Source organism: Stegostoma tigrinum, chromosome 19 (genome assembly GCF_030684315.1).
Source record: "Stegostoma tigrinum isolate sSteTig4 chromosome 19, sSteTig4.hap1, whole genome shotgun sequence".
NCBI classification, from domain to species: Eukaryota; Metazoa; Chordata; class Chondrichthyes; order Orectolobiformes; family Stegostomatidae; genus Stegostoma; species Stegostoma tigrinum.
Genome location: NC_081372.1, coordinates 34,694,958 through 34,711,609, shown reverse-complemented (window position 1 = coordinate 34,711,609; position 16,652 = coordinate 34,694,958). Strand labels below are relative to the sequence as shown.

General features: G+C 38.5%; 1 protein-coding gene across 2 annotated transcripts in view; it reads left to right on the top strand.

The window, feature by feature from the left end:
• The window catches only part of fitm2 (fat storage inducing transmembrane protein 2), a 275,264-nt gene that overhangs the window by 131,688 nt on the left and 126,924 nt on the right, over positions 1 to 16,652 (top strand). The gene's annotated exons all lie outside the window — the stretch shown is intronic.

The window sequence follows — 16,652 nt, the reverse complement described above, 5'->3', positions numbered from 1 at the left end:
AGGAAAAAGCTCTGACTATCCATTATATCCATGTCTCAAATTTTTGCAAACTTCTACCAGGTAACCCCTCATCCTTTGACCTTCAAATGAAAACAAACCAAATTTGGCCAATCTCTCCTCATAGCTAATATCCTTCAAACCAGGCAGCTTCTGGTAAATTATTCCTGTACTCTCTTCAAGGCCTCCATTTCCTGCTGGTGGTGTGGCAACCAGAACAGTGCACAATATTCCAAATGTGGCCTAATCAAGATTCTAAGTAGCTGTAAATGACTTGCCAAACTTTATATCGTGACTGATGAAGGCAGCATGGCATATGCCGTCTTGACCACCTTATCCACGTGTGTTGCTCCTTTCAGGGAAATATGGACCTGTTGGTCTGGATCCCTCGATATGTTGATGCCACTAAGGCTTCTGCCATTTACTGTATATTTCCCTCCTAAATTAGATCTTCAAAACTCCATCAGCTCCCTTTTATCTGGATTAAACTCCACATGCCATTTCTCCACACAAGTCTCCAGCCTATCCATATCCTGTCATATGCTCCAGCAATCCTCCTTAATATCTGCAACACAGCTAATCTTTGTGTCATCTGCAAAATTACTAATCAGGTCACCTACATTCTCCTCCAAATCATTAATATATGTTACAAAGATTAGGAGTCTCAGCAGTGACTCCTGCAGAAGACACTGGTCACAGATCTGCAGTCAGAAAAAAAATCCTTTCACCATTTCTCTGTCTAGTATAAACATGCCCATTCTGTATCCACTTTACCAGTTCACCATGGGTCCCATGTGACTTCACTTACTGTATCAGCCTGCCATGAGAAGCTCAAAGGCTTGCTAAAGTTCACAGACAACATATACCACCCTGCCTTCAATCATCTTTGTCATTTCCTTAAAAAATGCAATCAAGTTTGAGAGACATGGCCTTCCCCACATAAAACCATGATGCGTTTGGCTAATAAGTCCCTACTTTTCCAAATTTGAGTAAAACCTATCCATAAGAACCCTCTCCAATATTTTCTTTGGCATTCACGTAGGGCCCACTGACCGATAATTTCCCAGATAATCATCAGTGTCCTTCTTAAAGAAAAACATGGTCACCTGATCTCCGGTCTTCTGGGATCTCTCCTGCAACATAAGAGGATATAAAGATTTCATAAAGGATCCAACAATTTCCTCACTTGCCTCCTTCAGGATTCTAGGACAGATCCCATCAGATTCTGGGGACTAGTCTGCTTTAATTCTTGTGAAAACACCCAACATATTTTTTATATTCACATTACCTAAGATGCCAACATACTCATCCTGAGATTCACCATCCACCACGTCTTTCTCCTTTATGAATACTAACGCAACTGTTTTATTAATGACCTCCAGCTCCACACATAAATTCCATTCTTTGTTCTTGAGTGGAACTACTCTTTCTTTACTTACTCTCTTGCTTTTTATATTCATATAAGACGCCTTGGAACTTACCTTAGTTCCGTTTGCCAAAGATATTTCATGGCCCCTTTAAGATCTCCTGATTCCTTGTTTGAGTTCTTTCCAGCTATCTTTATTCTTCAAGGGCTCAGCCTGTGTTTAGTTTCCTAAACCATTTGAACGCCTCCTTTTTCTTTTGACTAAGCTTTCAATTTCTCTTGTCATCCATCGTTCCTGAATCATCCTTATCCTTCATTTTCACAGGAAAATGCTGGTCCTGAAATCTAATCAAATGGCTTTTAAAAGATTCCAGGTTTTCAGACTGAGAGAGTGGTGTCTGGACAGAGATAAAGTACATTTTAACAGATGTGATTTTACCTTCAAACAGCTGCATCTCCTCAACTACATTCCCCATTTTCTGTCTAATACTGTGGTAGCTATCCTTCCCCCAGTTTAGTACTTTCACCTGAGGACTACTCTTCTCCTTATCCATAAGTAACATAAAACTTACAGAATGATGATAACTGTTCCTGAAATACTCTCCCACTGAAACTTTCATCACCTGGCTGGTCTCATTCTCCAATACCACACCTAGTATGGCCCCTTCCCAAGTTGAACTATTTGTATATTGTTTCAAAATACCATCCTGGACACACTCAACACATACCTCCCATCAAAGCACCAGCACCAATTGAGTCCCAGTCAATATAGGGGAAGTTTAAATCACCCACCACAAAAAATCCTCTTGTTTTTATAGTTTTCTATATATTGCCCACATGACTGTTCCTTTATCACCTGCTACCCATCAACATGATTACATCTTTTCTATTGCTGAGCTCTACCCAAAATCCCCTGTTGGATGAACCCTGCGAGGTGTTCTCCCTCAGTATAGCTATGATATTGTTGCTTATCAGTAACACAACTCCCCTACCTCTTCTACATACCTCTCTACCTCATCTGAAACATCCACATCCCAGAATGTTAAGCTACCAGTTTTGTCCCTCTCTCAGCTAAGACTCTGTAATAGCTACAACATCATAGTTATATGTATTAATGAAGCTCCTCACAGTAAAACAATTACAACTTAGATAGCTGGTCCTGCCATGCTCAGTAACCTCTCCCTCTTCCTCCTAGTCTTCCTGGAAGTGTCCCTGATTTCCCACATGTTGCAGAATGAGCATTTCATAGGGCCAATTTCTCCTGTCAGTGTGAACCTTAGTGATTAAATCAACCCTATCAGCTGCAGCCAATAATCCAGGAACCGATTATATGACATTACCCACTAGTCACCAAACTCAGGTCTCTTACTCCCATTCTCAATTCCTATCAGTCTGCAGCTATAAAACATATTTATTCTGAGGAAGGGTCACCGGACCCAAAACAATAACTCTGTTTTTTCCTTCACAGATGCTGCCAGACCTGCTGAGCGTTTCCAGCAACTTTATTTTTGTACTTTGTCTCTGTCCAGACACTACTGTCTCAGTCTGCAAACCTGGTTCTTGAGTAGCCAAGCCAATGTGACTTTTTGAGTCAAGACATCACCTCTAGAGCGTCGATCCTAGATTCATCTTCAGGGTCGTTCTGACTGATGCCACTCCTCAGGTATTTATCCTGCTGCCACTGTTCAACCCCAGGTTTGCTCATTGACCCCGTTCCTCAGTTATTTACTTTGTTGCTGCTGTTTTTGCTGTTCACCCCCAGGTTGACTCTCTTTCATTCTGTTGCTGCTTCTGTCACTGCTCAGACTTACCTCAGTCTAGGCCCTGCCTGTGTGTTGTCTGATTGCAGGAAAATCAATGTAAGTTCCAATATGTATATCCATTCTTCATGCCATGAATTTCCTATTTTTGTTGTGTTCGGTAATTTGATATATATCTGTGCTTTGCCAGGAAAATGAAAGCTTCAGCGGCCTGAGATGGAAGTGTGCAATTCCTGAGGTGGGAGAGACTGGTGACCGTTGAATCTAGATTTCTTCAAGACAGGTTGATTACAGCTGGAGATGATGCCCACTTTAGTTTCTGTGCAGCCTCAAACTGGAGGAAGACACTTAGCTAATGCATGTTAATTATTGCAGGACTTAGCAAAAGAACAAATTGTCTGCAAAAAACATCTAGACCTTTTATTACACTGTTCTGAAATTTGACTGGGATTTAATGCTAGCCCAGCCAATGATGCACACATCCCATGAACTGTTAGCGTGACTTCACAGTGCCAACGACCTGGGTTCAATTCCAGACTGGTTGACTGCCTGTGTGAAGTTTGTACCTCCTCGCTGAGTCGGTGTGAGTTTTCTCTGGGTGCTTTGTTTCCGTCCCACTGTCCAAAAATATGCAGGTTAGGTAAATTGGCCATGCTAAATTGCCTTGTAATGTCCAGAGATGTGCAGGCTAGGTGGATTAGCGATGGTAAATGTGGGGTTACAGAGATAGAGTAAACCGCTAAGTATGGGTAGGAAATTCTTCAGAGGGTTGATGTAGACTCAGTGGGCTGAATAGCCTCTTTTGGCACTGTAATTTATGATTCTATTCTAATTCTATGATTTTGCACATTGTAAGGAAACATATTTCTTTTCCCATTTTGATCTGAACTGGAGTGGACTTCAGACACTGCTACATTGTAGGAGAGTTTTGCAACTTGAAAAATTGTGTGAAGCACAAATGCAGCTATACGAGACAATGTTGCTTTTGGAGAAGTGGGAATGTCACATTATTGAATGACACCATCACCAGGAGATCTTGAATTAAAAGAAAACTGCCTGACAATAGACTTTGGACTAATTGAGGTAAAGTTTATTACAGACAGGTGGGAGCAGTACAGCCAGAACTATTCATGAGGCTAGTCAGTAGAATACATTACTCTTTCTTCCCTCTGTGCAAATAAGAAGGGAGGAAACAAAAAGCAAGAAACTTAAAAGCAATAATTTTAAAACGAGAAAAGACCGAAGTCTGTCCAGTCATCTATGGAAAACAACTGTTGTTGCTCTACAGCCAACAGCATGACATTATTTCTAAAATCTAAATAACTATGAGAGACAACTTAACCCATCTAGTTGTTTGGACTTTTGGATCCTTGGAATTTTGTTTTTCTCTGCTTATACATTCCACCCACAATGATTTGTGTCAAACCATTTGTTTTTTGTCTGTCTTACCCTTGAACAACATGTAGTGTTTTAAAGTGGCTTAGTTTAAGTTGCACTGCAGTAGATTAATAATCCTTTTTTTCCCTCTGCCATTTGTTAAAGAATAAGCAGGTTTCTAGTAAATCTTTCTGTTTATGATGAAACGTGATGCAACTGCTTTTGGCTTGTCTAGGACTCCATATGGCAACTTATCATCTAGGTGTTTAAATTGAATGTTCACATATTTTTAAAAACTTTTGGAGCAATGGGGCTCAAATCTTGACATCGTCTTCACAGTTAAGTCTAAACACATGCAAAGTGAATACCGCTTTATACTGCCAGTAAACATCTACCGTCGGATTTTAAAAGTCTTTCAATGGAGTTTCACTGTAGCCAGGAATGCATGCTGTGAATTCACAAGTGTACTGCTCATGATTTTCTGGTCAATGATTTGCATATCTAGGCATAGTTTGTGCAGGAAAGCAGTGACATTGATCTTGCAGTGTAAATGTACTGTGAGATGTTTGATAAAGTTTTTGCACTGGGTGCAAAAATGATCCAGGTGCATAATCACCCCCCACAGTTAATTTTAAACAGTGTTTCTCTTGAGTTTGCACTCAAGTACACAATTTTAATACAAAACCTGAAGCGACCACAAACAAGTGGAATTGAGAAACATTTTAATAGGTAATTTATTTCTTTAAAAAACTAAGTTTTAAAAATCCTTGAGTGTTTGCCTAGTCCAGTTTGATGATTAAAAGCTGGAAATGGGCTTATCAAAAAAAAAATTTTTAAATACACAGTTGATCTATGACATGTGAGTAACTCAATTTTACATTATTGAAAACAATTTCTAAAACAGACCATGCTCATTATATTGTCGTAGTGCAGAAAACTTCTTTGTAAATTTACAAAATAATTTAAAACGCTCAATATGTGTCCATTAGTAGCCGTGCATTCAAAATAACTGGATTAATTTTTGCAATGGCCTCAAAGCCCATAACAACTTTAATTAGTAAAAATTCCTATTGATGGCTATTCAGGGTTTGTGAGCAGCTTTTGAACAAAGGTCCCTTCTAGAGCAGCGTACTTGTTTTAGGATTGCACAAGATTCTGGAAACTCAATTTGTATTAGATGTAGTTTGAGTTTAAAAATTCTTTAATTTTTTGCATGGCTGATGTCAATTTTACGGTAAAAAGGGCCAAAACATCCATTGGAACAAAACAACTTGAAGTATTCGTGTCCTCAGTTTTAATATGAAATATCCAAATAACTGCTTCAAAGGCGTGGTTCATTTGCTGATACCACTAAGAATAAGAGTTAAGTAAAAAAGACAAGATGTACTACTAAGCAGCCATTTGATGATATTAAATTTAATTCAGAATTGCAATAATCCTTTAAATGCTGCTAGGCTTAAGAAATTTGCCAACAGTATAGAACTTATTTAAACTTATGTGTTTTCTCTGACCAGCAATTCAACACAGACTGAGAATCAAGCCTGAGAAACTTCTGATCTGTATTGCTACAACCAGATATGTTGAAGTAGGACAAATAGTTTTCGAAATTTTACGTAATCTATGACATAGTCAAACCCTGCATTAGGGTTGCTATAGTTACCATTAGATAGAATAAATTGTTGTTGCAGTATATGTCGTCTCTTTAAAATAAATTAAACATCGTTGTGACTTTATGTCAAAATAGCGTGAGGAAGGTTTTCTATGAAATCACCATGATATATCATGCTGGATAATTCAATCCACTGGACCAATTTATACAGTATATGTTCAAAAATATATTTTATAAGCATATGCATACAACATTGAACTAATGCTGGACATTATAAAAATGTATGGCAATGTGAGAAATTGTAAACTCCTTAAGCCCTCTCTCGTTTCCATAAACGAACAAGTTTTCTTGGTAAACTCATGGTAATGAAATTAATGTAAATTATAACATGTACTTAACCTTCAAGACTGTTAAATAAACTAAAACTCAACATAGGAGATCAAAGGCTCAAAGAATGCTGTAAGAATTCAAATATGCTCCGGGCTATATCATTGAAAGTACACCACTTCTATATTCAACTGAGTTGTAAATATAAATGAGCACCCAAAGTGCTGTTTTAAAAATAGACTACATTGCAGAATATTTACATTAGCAGTCAGTGTGCAGTGTAAATCAATATTTAATGAGCATCTTTGGAAGTAATTTTAACCAGTTCTTTAGATAGCTGACCTGTTTTCTTAATTTATGATAGGACCTGAAGTTAGATTGCCATCTTTGGCAAGCAGTCCTTAATGTCAAGGATGTAATGATCAATGTATATCTAACAATAATACCCACTACATGGAGATGACAATGAGATATCTCGTTATGTGGATCCAGCTTTAATTCCAAAAGAGGGTTGACAGATTTATTAGTTGGACCGATGGCTGTGGGAATATTTTGAGCTTCAAGCAGCTGAAATGATGGCCAACCAATTAAAATCTGCTTGAAGAAATGAGCCTTGGCTCCAATATCAGCAGCGTAGCTGTTGACATGGACAGAATCAAGAAAACATGTTTAAAAATACTTAAAAAGAGAATAAGAAGAACATAATATCAACATAAAAGTATTTTACAACCATGTAACAGTATAAAATTGACCTAATATTAAAGAACAAAAGCTAGAAGACAGAAGCTGTAGAGATAAGACATAAGCCTCAAGGTCACCATTTTAGTAGGAGGCAGCAGAATGGATTCAGCAATCAAATTTGCAAAATGTGGTCCTGCCCCACTTTTAACAAGACCATCCTGATCTGCCCCAACCCTTAGCCATCCTTTCATACCAGCTCATCATAGACCCCAATTCATCAGTGCTTCAAAAATCTGTCTCTCCCCTCTTTAAATACTTTACATACTTTAAGTGTTCTAAGTTTTACAAACTGGAGTAGACAATCCCAAATGTTTACTACACTCTGGGACAAGGAATTCCTTCACATCTCAGTATAAAATGAGTGTCTCCTCATTCTGTATCACTGCTTCCTAGTTTGAGATACTTCCACTAATGGAAACATCATTTCAACATTTATCTTGTCAATCCTCCTCAGAATCTTATTGCTTCAACAAAATCACCCCTCATTCTTTTTAAAGTCTAATGAGTAAAGGTAAGTCACCATAGTCCCAGAGAACCATAGGGCTTTTGTCTTGTCAGTGGTAGTTTAACTTGAGAGTCACCATGCCTCCGGTGAGGGTAGATGTTGAGAAGGAGAGTCATTTATTGTAACCTCAGCAGGCACAGGAATTGAACCCACAGTGTGGCCATCGTTCTGCATGACAGACCGATCCTCTGTTCTACGGAATAAAGGTTAAGCCATTCCTGAGAAGTGAACTACAGGAGATTTTAAAACCTCAGGGGAAGTGCAGAATTTAGAACAGCATAACTTTTCCTGAACTGTATTTTAATCAAATTACATTTGTTAAGTTATACTGAAGTCTACAGGGAAATTTATACCTTCTGTTCATAATCTGTAGAAATTCTATCAACTTTGTAATCCAAGAAAGACAATACATTGTAATAAGGCTCATGTCAATCATGATTATGTAACTGATCATGTGACTCTGGTATCAAGAAGGGAGAAGACACCAGTCTAGAATAAGCATGTGAAGAGAGAAGTGTTAGAAACTACACCACTGAGCTGGATTTGATTTCCTACAATCTATAGCTGTAGATAAAACAGCATTATAGTACGTAAGGAGCAAGCAGCTGAAGGAGCAGTGTATGTGTAGAACCCATAGCCAGAGAACTCTCGACATAATAAAGTAATGCATTTCATTCTTTCTGTGAAGGAATTCACATTCTTCTATCCAGAAACTGCTTTTTACATTTTATGGGTATAAAGTCAATGTCACATCAGTAAAACTATGGAATCACTCTGACAAACACCATTTACAATGAAAATACAATGTTATATCACAAATTGCATTTGATTAATTGCATTTCCAAATACTCTTGCACTGAGCATAGAACAACGGTTGTGTTGTAGGGCCAGGCGAAAAAAACATTCAGACAGCAGCATGTGTTCAAGTATATTCTGTCTATTGGCAGAGAAAAGAATCAGAAATGTTTCAGCCAAAATAATTACAGGAGATGTTGAGAAATCAGATGGGTTGTGTGCATTGTCATTTGAATATTTGCATGCCCAGTGTTTTAAGATTGCCAGATATCCTGGCATTTCGTGGCAGTAGTGAGCATTTCTGCCTACAGCAAGTGGGAGAATCAGGTTAGGAGATGCGAGAGGCATTATACTTATTAATGAGACAACTTTGGAACCTGAGAAAACTTGCTTATCCTCATGGAGAAAAAAATCCCTGCATAAAACGTGTTTATTGATGGAGTGGAATAGTAAACTTTTTTGGTGAAATGAAATTCACACCTAATCCATTTATAAAATGAAAAGTTAACATTTCATGGTTATATGTTTTCCTTTTGATATAAAATTTCTGACTTTATCTCTTAATAGTGGCATCCCTGAAATACTTCTATATTACTCATGAATACGGGGAGGAGTATCTATTTCTTTGAAAGGTCCTACTTCTTACTTGTTTTTCAGTGTTTTAAAGGGCAATAGCTTCATAGAAATCTTTTGTCCAATATTTTCTTGCTCTGTGAGGTTTCCAAACGTACTTCATAAAACTGCTACACTTTTACGTCTGAAATAATTAGGGGCTAAAATAATCTTATACTGAGATATAAACAATTGTACGATTTGGCACAGGAATTGTATATTTTTTCAATCCTGTCAATACACATATTTTTGTTAATGATGTGTCAGTTTTGCATTATTTTGTTAATGTACAACTATTCACACCTCTCTCTCTCTGAGTCTCTCTCACACCCCCTTTCACTTTTCTATCCTGGTAGATTGTCATTAAATTGAGGTACAAATGTAAGGGGTCAGCAATAAAATTATTTCATGCCAAAAACAATAAATTCTCACCAGTTTTAAAATATACTACATAATGGGTGGACATCCAGTCCATTAAACACATATTTTGTCTAACAAGAACCTTTAAAACATAATGTAAATAGATTATTAAGGTGAGGTCAGCCTGTATGACCTTCATGGTTCACATGACAACCACAAAAGTCCACCTTCAAATTCTGCACTATGTAAGGTGTTTTGCCATATGTCATGCTGCAGGGAGTTTTTATTGGGTTTAAATAGACACTCAGTATTATGTCATTCATAAATAAACAGTGGTCTGATACCTTTATGGAATGTAACTTTGAAGTTCATCCAAAATGTGTATATTTTTCTAAGTAATGGAAATGAAGCAGCAACCCCTTGAGTTTGAATTTAAAGGAGTGAAAGGTTGGCAGGGCAAATGTCTGAGCTCACGTGGAAAGGATTCAGGAAGACAAGGACCATCTTCATAGACATGAATGCATTCTGCACTAGAACAAGGCACACACACAGGGTTGAATCTGACCAGAAATTGGCTAAGTACCAGTTTTGTCGAGTTTCATGGAGGGTTTTTTCTCCATGAGGCTAAGCAAGTTTTCTCAGGAGATTATTCCAAAGTTGTCTCATTAATAAGTATCATGCCGCTTCAGCATCTGTCTCACCTGATGCTATCCTGATTCTCCCACTCACCGTGGGCGGAAGTGCTCACTACTGCCAGGAGATGCCAGAATATCAGGCAATCTTGGAACACTAGGCATGCAAATGTTCAAGTGACAGCAGTCCGTGTACTTGTATAGCTGCCACTAACTGATGCTTTTCATAGCTGACTCTTCCTTCACAGGCAACCACACATTCCTATCCTAATCACTGTTTAAATACCAGGCCACATACTTCACCTACCTTTAGCCACATCCCATCTTACATCCCACTCTAAGTCACTGGTACTATATCCCCAATGCACACCGTAGCCTTTCACCTTATCATGCCACTACAGCACCTATCTCATCTGATACTAACCTGGCTCTCCCATTCACTGTAGGCAGAAGTGCTCACTACGGCTAGGCATCTTGTCATTGTTTCTTTGTGAAAGCATCACATACAGGAGAGCTTTCAATCACTTCAAAACATTCACTTTCATTCAGCAACACCAAAACTAAACAGAAATCAAACAACTGAGATAACACGGTGTGAAGCTGGATGAACACAGCAGGCCAGGCAGCATCAGAGGAGCAGGAAAGCTTAACATTTCGGGTCGAGACCCTTCTTCAGAAGGGGGAGGGGAAGAGGATTCTGAAATAAACAGAGAGAGAGGGGAGGCGGGTAGAAGATGGAAAAAGGAGAAGATAGGTGGAGAGGAGACAGACAGGTCAAAGAGTCGGGGACGGAGCCAGTAGAGTTAAGTGTAGGTGGGGAGGTAGGGAGGGGATAGGTCAGTCCAGGGAGGACGGACAGGTCAAGGAGGCAGGATGAGCTTAGTGGTTAGGAGATGGGGGTGGGGCTTGAGGTGGGAGGAATGGTTCGGGAGGCAGGCACTAGCTGGGCTGGTTTTGGAATGTGGTTGGGGGAGGGGAGATTTTAAAGCTTGTGAAGCCCACATTGATACCCTTGAGTTGCAGTATTCCCAAGCAAAATATGAGATTCTGTTCCTGCATTGTGGCAATGCAGGAGGCCCAGGATGGTCATGCCATCCGAGGATTGCGGGGGGGGGGGAGTTGAAATGATTCACGACTGGAAGGTGTAATTGTTTATTGCGAACTGAGTGTAGGTGTTCTGCAAAGCAGCCCCCAAGTCTCCGCTTGGTTTCCCCAATGTAGAGGAGGCCACAACGGGAATAGCGGATACAGTATACAACTTAACAGATGTGCAGGTGAACATCTGTTTTATTTGGAAAGTCTTCTTAGGGCCTGGGATCAGGGTGAGGGGGGAGGTATTGGGGTAGGTGTAGCACTTGCTTCGGTTGCAGGGAAAAGTGCCGGGGGTGTTGGGACTGGAGGGGAGAGTGGAGCGGACAATGGAGTCACGGAGAGAGTGGTCCTTCCGGAAAGCACATAAGGGTGGGGAGGGAAAAATGTCTTTGATAGTGGGGTCAGATTGCAGATGGCGGAAATGTCGGAGGATGATGCGTTGGATTTGGAGGTTGATGGGGTGGTACGTGAGGATGAGGGGGATTCTGTTTTGGTTATTATTGCGGGTGGGGGTGTGAGGGATGAGTTGCAGGAAATGCAGGAGACACGGTCAAGAGCATTTTTGATCACTGTGGAGGGGAAATTGTGGTTCTTGAAAAAAGATGACATCTGGGATGTTCGGGAGTGGAGTGCCTCATCTTGGGAGCAGATGCGACGGAGGTGCAGGAATTTGTGTGTAATTAATGTTTGTTAAGTAACTTAAAGAGTTCTTAGAACAAAACTTAACTCTGTGGTGAAATTGGTTCATCCCAGATGTGGAGATTCACTTAGTTCCATGCATTTTAATAGTGAGGCTGGTGGTGAGATGCTATTTTTGTGAAGCTGTAACCAAAGATAGACTTTTTGTACGGCAATCTTTGAATTTGTATTCCTAACCCTCATATTCCCTTGTTTAAATTTACTGTAGAATTTGCTTATAGATTACATAGAGCACCATTAGCCTCACTATTATTTTGCCATTAAATTATGGTCCAATCTAAAAGGAAAAGAATTTAAACTGAATTCTGAATCATAATTTAGGATAACTTATTTTTGTTGATTTGTGTTGTAATACCTATCATGTCACTTTGGACTTCTACCAATCAAACTTCCTTCATTCCAAATTCTCTGTTTAGTGATCAATTTAAATGATGTCTACTTTTAATCAGTCATTTACACTCTGCAGAGCAGGCCAGCTTCTTAATTTGCTATCAGGCTCCTCAACCAAAATATTCACCAGTTCTACCCATTTGAGAAATAGAGAAACACACATTTATTTATTCCCAGTTCATGCATCAAAGCTACATTGATACATCCTATGAATCACAGAAATATACTCATGGATAATTGTACAGAATGATTCAGCTCTTGAGTGTAAGGGACGTTGGATTCAATTATAGGAGCTAATGAACTTGAGAAGGCAGACCATTAACTGTGAAACAATAATTCTGTTGATCGGAACAAAAGGGGGAAACATATCAGAAAATTACATTGCATGTCATGTTGAAAACATTTGAAAACATTTATTTACTTTTAGAATGCCTTGTGGTCTGTCATTCTTTTTCTCTGTAGAGAATGTAAAGAAACAGTTGTTCACAAATAGTTGCCGAGATATCAAGGTTAACTGACACGTAGTTTTCTGCACTAAACATACATATAAAGCAAATAGAGGCTTTCTGATTGTATAGGCTCAGCAGAAAGTAATCTTGCCAATTTACAAAAATAACTGAAAAAGCTGAGCCAGTGATTTTATGACATATCTGTCTGGCAACTCTACTTAGTGGATTTCTGCTAAAGAAAATGTAGCTTGATGACTTGATGTTAAAATACTGTGTGTTTAGTGATGCGTGCGTAATCATTGAAAGCTAGAAGTTGCGATATCAACTTTGTTAAAAACACACCATATTGACAAAATTATTGAATTTAAAATGACATGGACATGAGAAATGCAGTATATGCAAGTTTATTCAGAAAGCATTTAGTCAGATATTGCACAGGAGGCATCCTGCAAAACTACTAGTGTTTGGCACAGAATATGATTAAAATAACAGGTTTGATAAAACAAAAAATGTTTGATGGAAAATAAATTAAAGACTAGTAATATTAAGCATCACACTTTGGGTTCTCTGATCTTGATTTTCAAATCAGAAAAGATTTTGAAAAAAAGTTAAATGTTAAGTGCTGGGTTTTTTAACCAAGTTGAGTTCATAGACATTTACTTTGACAAAAATGGCAGTAAGGTAAAAAAAAAATGTGCAGATGAACTAACAGTGAAATTTTTCCACAAAATATAGAAATAATAATCAAACACTGTAGCCTGGCTATTAAAATAAAAACAGACAACTGTGAGTGCTGCAAATCTGGAACAAAAACAGAAAGTGATGAAGAAATACAACAGGTCTGGCAGCATCTGTAGGGCGAAAAATAGAGCTAATGCTCTGAAATTTTGTCAAACCTGCTGAATCTCACTAGCATTTTCTGCTTTTGTTTGAGCCTGATTCCTTCTGTTTAATTAAAAACACCTTACACCATTAAGTCAGAAATCTTGGATTCCATCAGCTGAACAGGGCTTTTGTGATTATGTGCTTCCAATTTGTTGTGAACACAAGGAGATAACAGAAGAACAAAAACACGAGTAAATTTTCAGCTTCATCACCTCATCATAAAATCATAAAACTCATCAATTTTCACTCCTTTTCTCTCAATAGCAATCCAAGTAATAAGAAACTCTTAAAGAACTTTCATTTCTAGACAACACACTCCCTGATACCTCAGTACTCCTAGCTCACCATTTGGTATATACTAATCATGGTATGCATTAATTACTAGAACTCATATTGATGTGCAAAGTCGGTTGACTGGAGGTGCCCAGCGCACAGTGTCCAAGAACAAAACTTTGAGAAACCTTATACAATATTTGCACCCTATTAGCAACACCCCGATATTGAATAATTCATTGGCACAAAGTAATCAAGTGCCTTTTTGAGTTTACATTTATGATAACAAGCAGGAAGCTATTGTCAAGGCTCATAGAACAATGCATATAATTCCAGAAAAAAAATACATAACAGAATTGATGAATGAATCCTGGCCATAAATAGGTTGTTATGAAAATTGATGTAAATTCTACACAATTCATCTTTATTTTTAATACAAAACATCCACATACTTGAAAAATGATTAATTCCCATGGATACAGGAATCTATACAGCTTTTTACAGCATTTTAATTGACATGTTTGATAATATTCTTTAAAAAAACATTTGCACTTTATCTATCCATCGAATTCCTGCACCAAATGGCTAATCTGACAGGTATATAGAAATCGTCAATTGGCCCTGACAGTGTAATTTTTTTTCTGTCTCCACAATTTGGCTTTATGCCATGTCTGCTATGTCATTCCATTGTAACTAAATGCATAAATAATCACAGCTCCTGCTGTTAAACACGTATTTCCGTGGTCACTGAGCGATTTATGTTTCAGCATTTAACCTTGAATAAGGTGACCTCCAAATAAAACATGCTGAGCAGTGTAAAGTAATAGTAGTTTAAAATATCAGGTTATGCTCTTTAAAATGCATAAGATTCTAGTTGTTCTTGCCCTTTCTGTGGATAGCAGTTTAGTGACTCAGTCATTCTGTGTCTCAAGGCGCAGCCAGCGTTACTGCACTGACTACATAAAGCTTCCACAGAGAAACACTGAATATGTGCAAACATCTCAGCACACCTCTGTCCAAGTGACCTCATAGCATATTTTATCCTTTGATCTTAATGACTGTGTGGTTTGGGACTGGGCTTCATAAAAAAAATGCAGTATCACCACAGTGTGACAATTTAGAAAGTCAACAGCAGAATATGATGGTATTATTCTAAAAGCCATTTGCTCAACAAACTCAGATAGTCATTAAACTGAGAAAATACATTAACTGCAATGAGATCTTTTCTGCTTTTAAACAAAATATTCATCTGAATGTATTTCATATTGAAAACACATGAACAAAAATGACACTGACAGAGGCCACTGATCTTAGTTTAAGAAAGATAATATTATGTGACTTAGTTCATGATGAATAACAATTGGGCAGGGTTTGCTGTGAGTGATGTTATTGGCTATAGTTTTGTATTTGCAAAACAACTTTCTGTCAACCAGACACCTAAATGGCATGATTTCATCTACAGGGTATCTGGGACCAGCGCGAATAAGGCAAGCAATTGTGTGACCATAAGCAATCAGATAGAAGAATCACTTATGAGTATTCAGTGCTTGCATTAGGAAATGTAATTTTGAGCAGTTGACGCAGTGTCAATTCAGGTTCAAAAAAACCAAAATAAAACAAATATGTTTGTTTTTGTATAAAAACACTTCCAAGCTTCTGAAGCAGTGACTGGAACCTAGATGGGGAAGACCAACCCCTCTTTCCAACACAGCCCATTTCTGTCACCTCATAATGCATTCATCATACATCAATTGCACCTGCTCACGCTTTCATGTGTTCACCAACAGCAGAAGTCCTCATCATTGTCAGGTTCTCCTGGGATTCCTGGCACCACCAGTATATTTATAGCTCAGTTGTACAATTGGTCAAGCACTGTCAGCCATTAATAGCTGTTCACAGTGCATGTAGTGGAAGGTCATGTTCATAAATGTATTGCTGTTTTACATTATCACCTGTTGACTACCATTCCAAGATGCAACTACAAGAATCACGCTACACTGGCTACCTGTCTATAGCACCATATCATGTTAGAACTCTGTCTAAGGGAATACTTCTCTCTCCTGAACACCCAGTGTAGCATAACATCTTATGGCTCAATGTGAGAATGACGCATTCTAGAAAGCCAGCAAACTGTCATAGCAATTAACATTTATTGACCAACAACAGATGTAAAAAAAACAAAATGCAAAGAAAACTGTGTTTTCTTTTTGGAGCAAACAGTGTCTGCTTGCCTTTTCAGCAGCAGCAAATTGATAGTAAAGGACTGATCACTGTGCCCAGCTCACATTTTTTAGAACGTGTAGTCAGTTAAACCCTCTCTGGCTTGTTGCACACAAAGCTTCAAAGCCGTATTAGGTTGAAGACGATGTTCCTTCTGTGTTGCTTCATTAAATGTCCTCAAATCTTCCTCCTTGGATGAGTGTTATTGCTTTCCAAGCTCTTCAGTGTCAAACACATTGGCTGCTTGCCTGTTCCAGTTGTGCAGAGTGCAGCATACTAGGATTACGTGATACAGTCTGTCTGGACTGTACTGCAAAGCCTCCCAGAACTAATCCAAACATTGGAACCTAGCCTTCAGGAAGCTTGTTGTCTGCTTCATGAAACATTGGCAGGCAAGTAAGTTGCAGTTTATCCATGCCCAGCCTCAGTCAGGGATTGTGTAATGGAGTTATCAGCTATGGTTGCAAAGGGCAACTCTTGTCACCTCGTAACCATCACTGTAAAGGCATTCGATCATTGAAGCAAAGCAAGACTATAAGAATTGAAAGATATGAGCATAATGG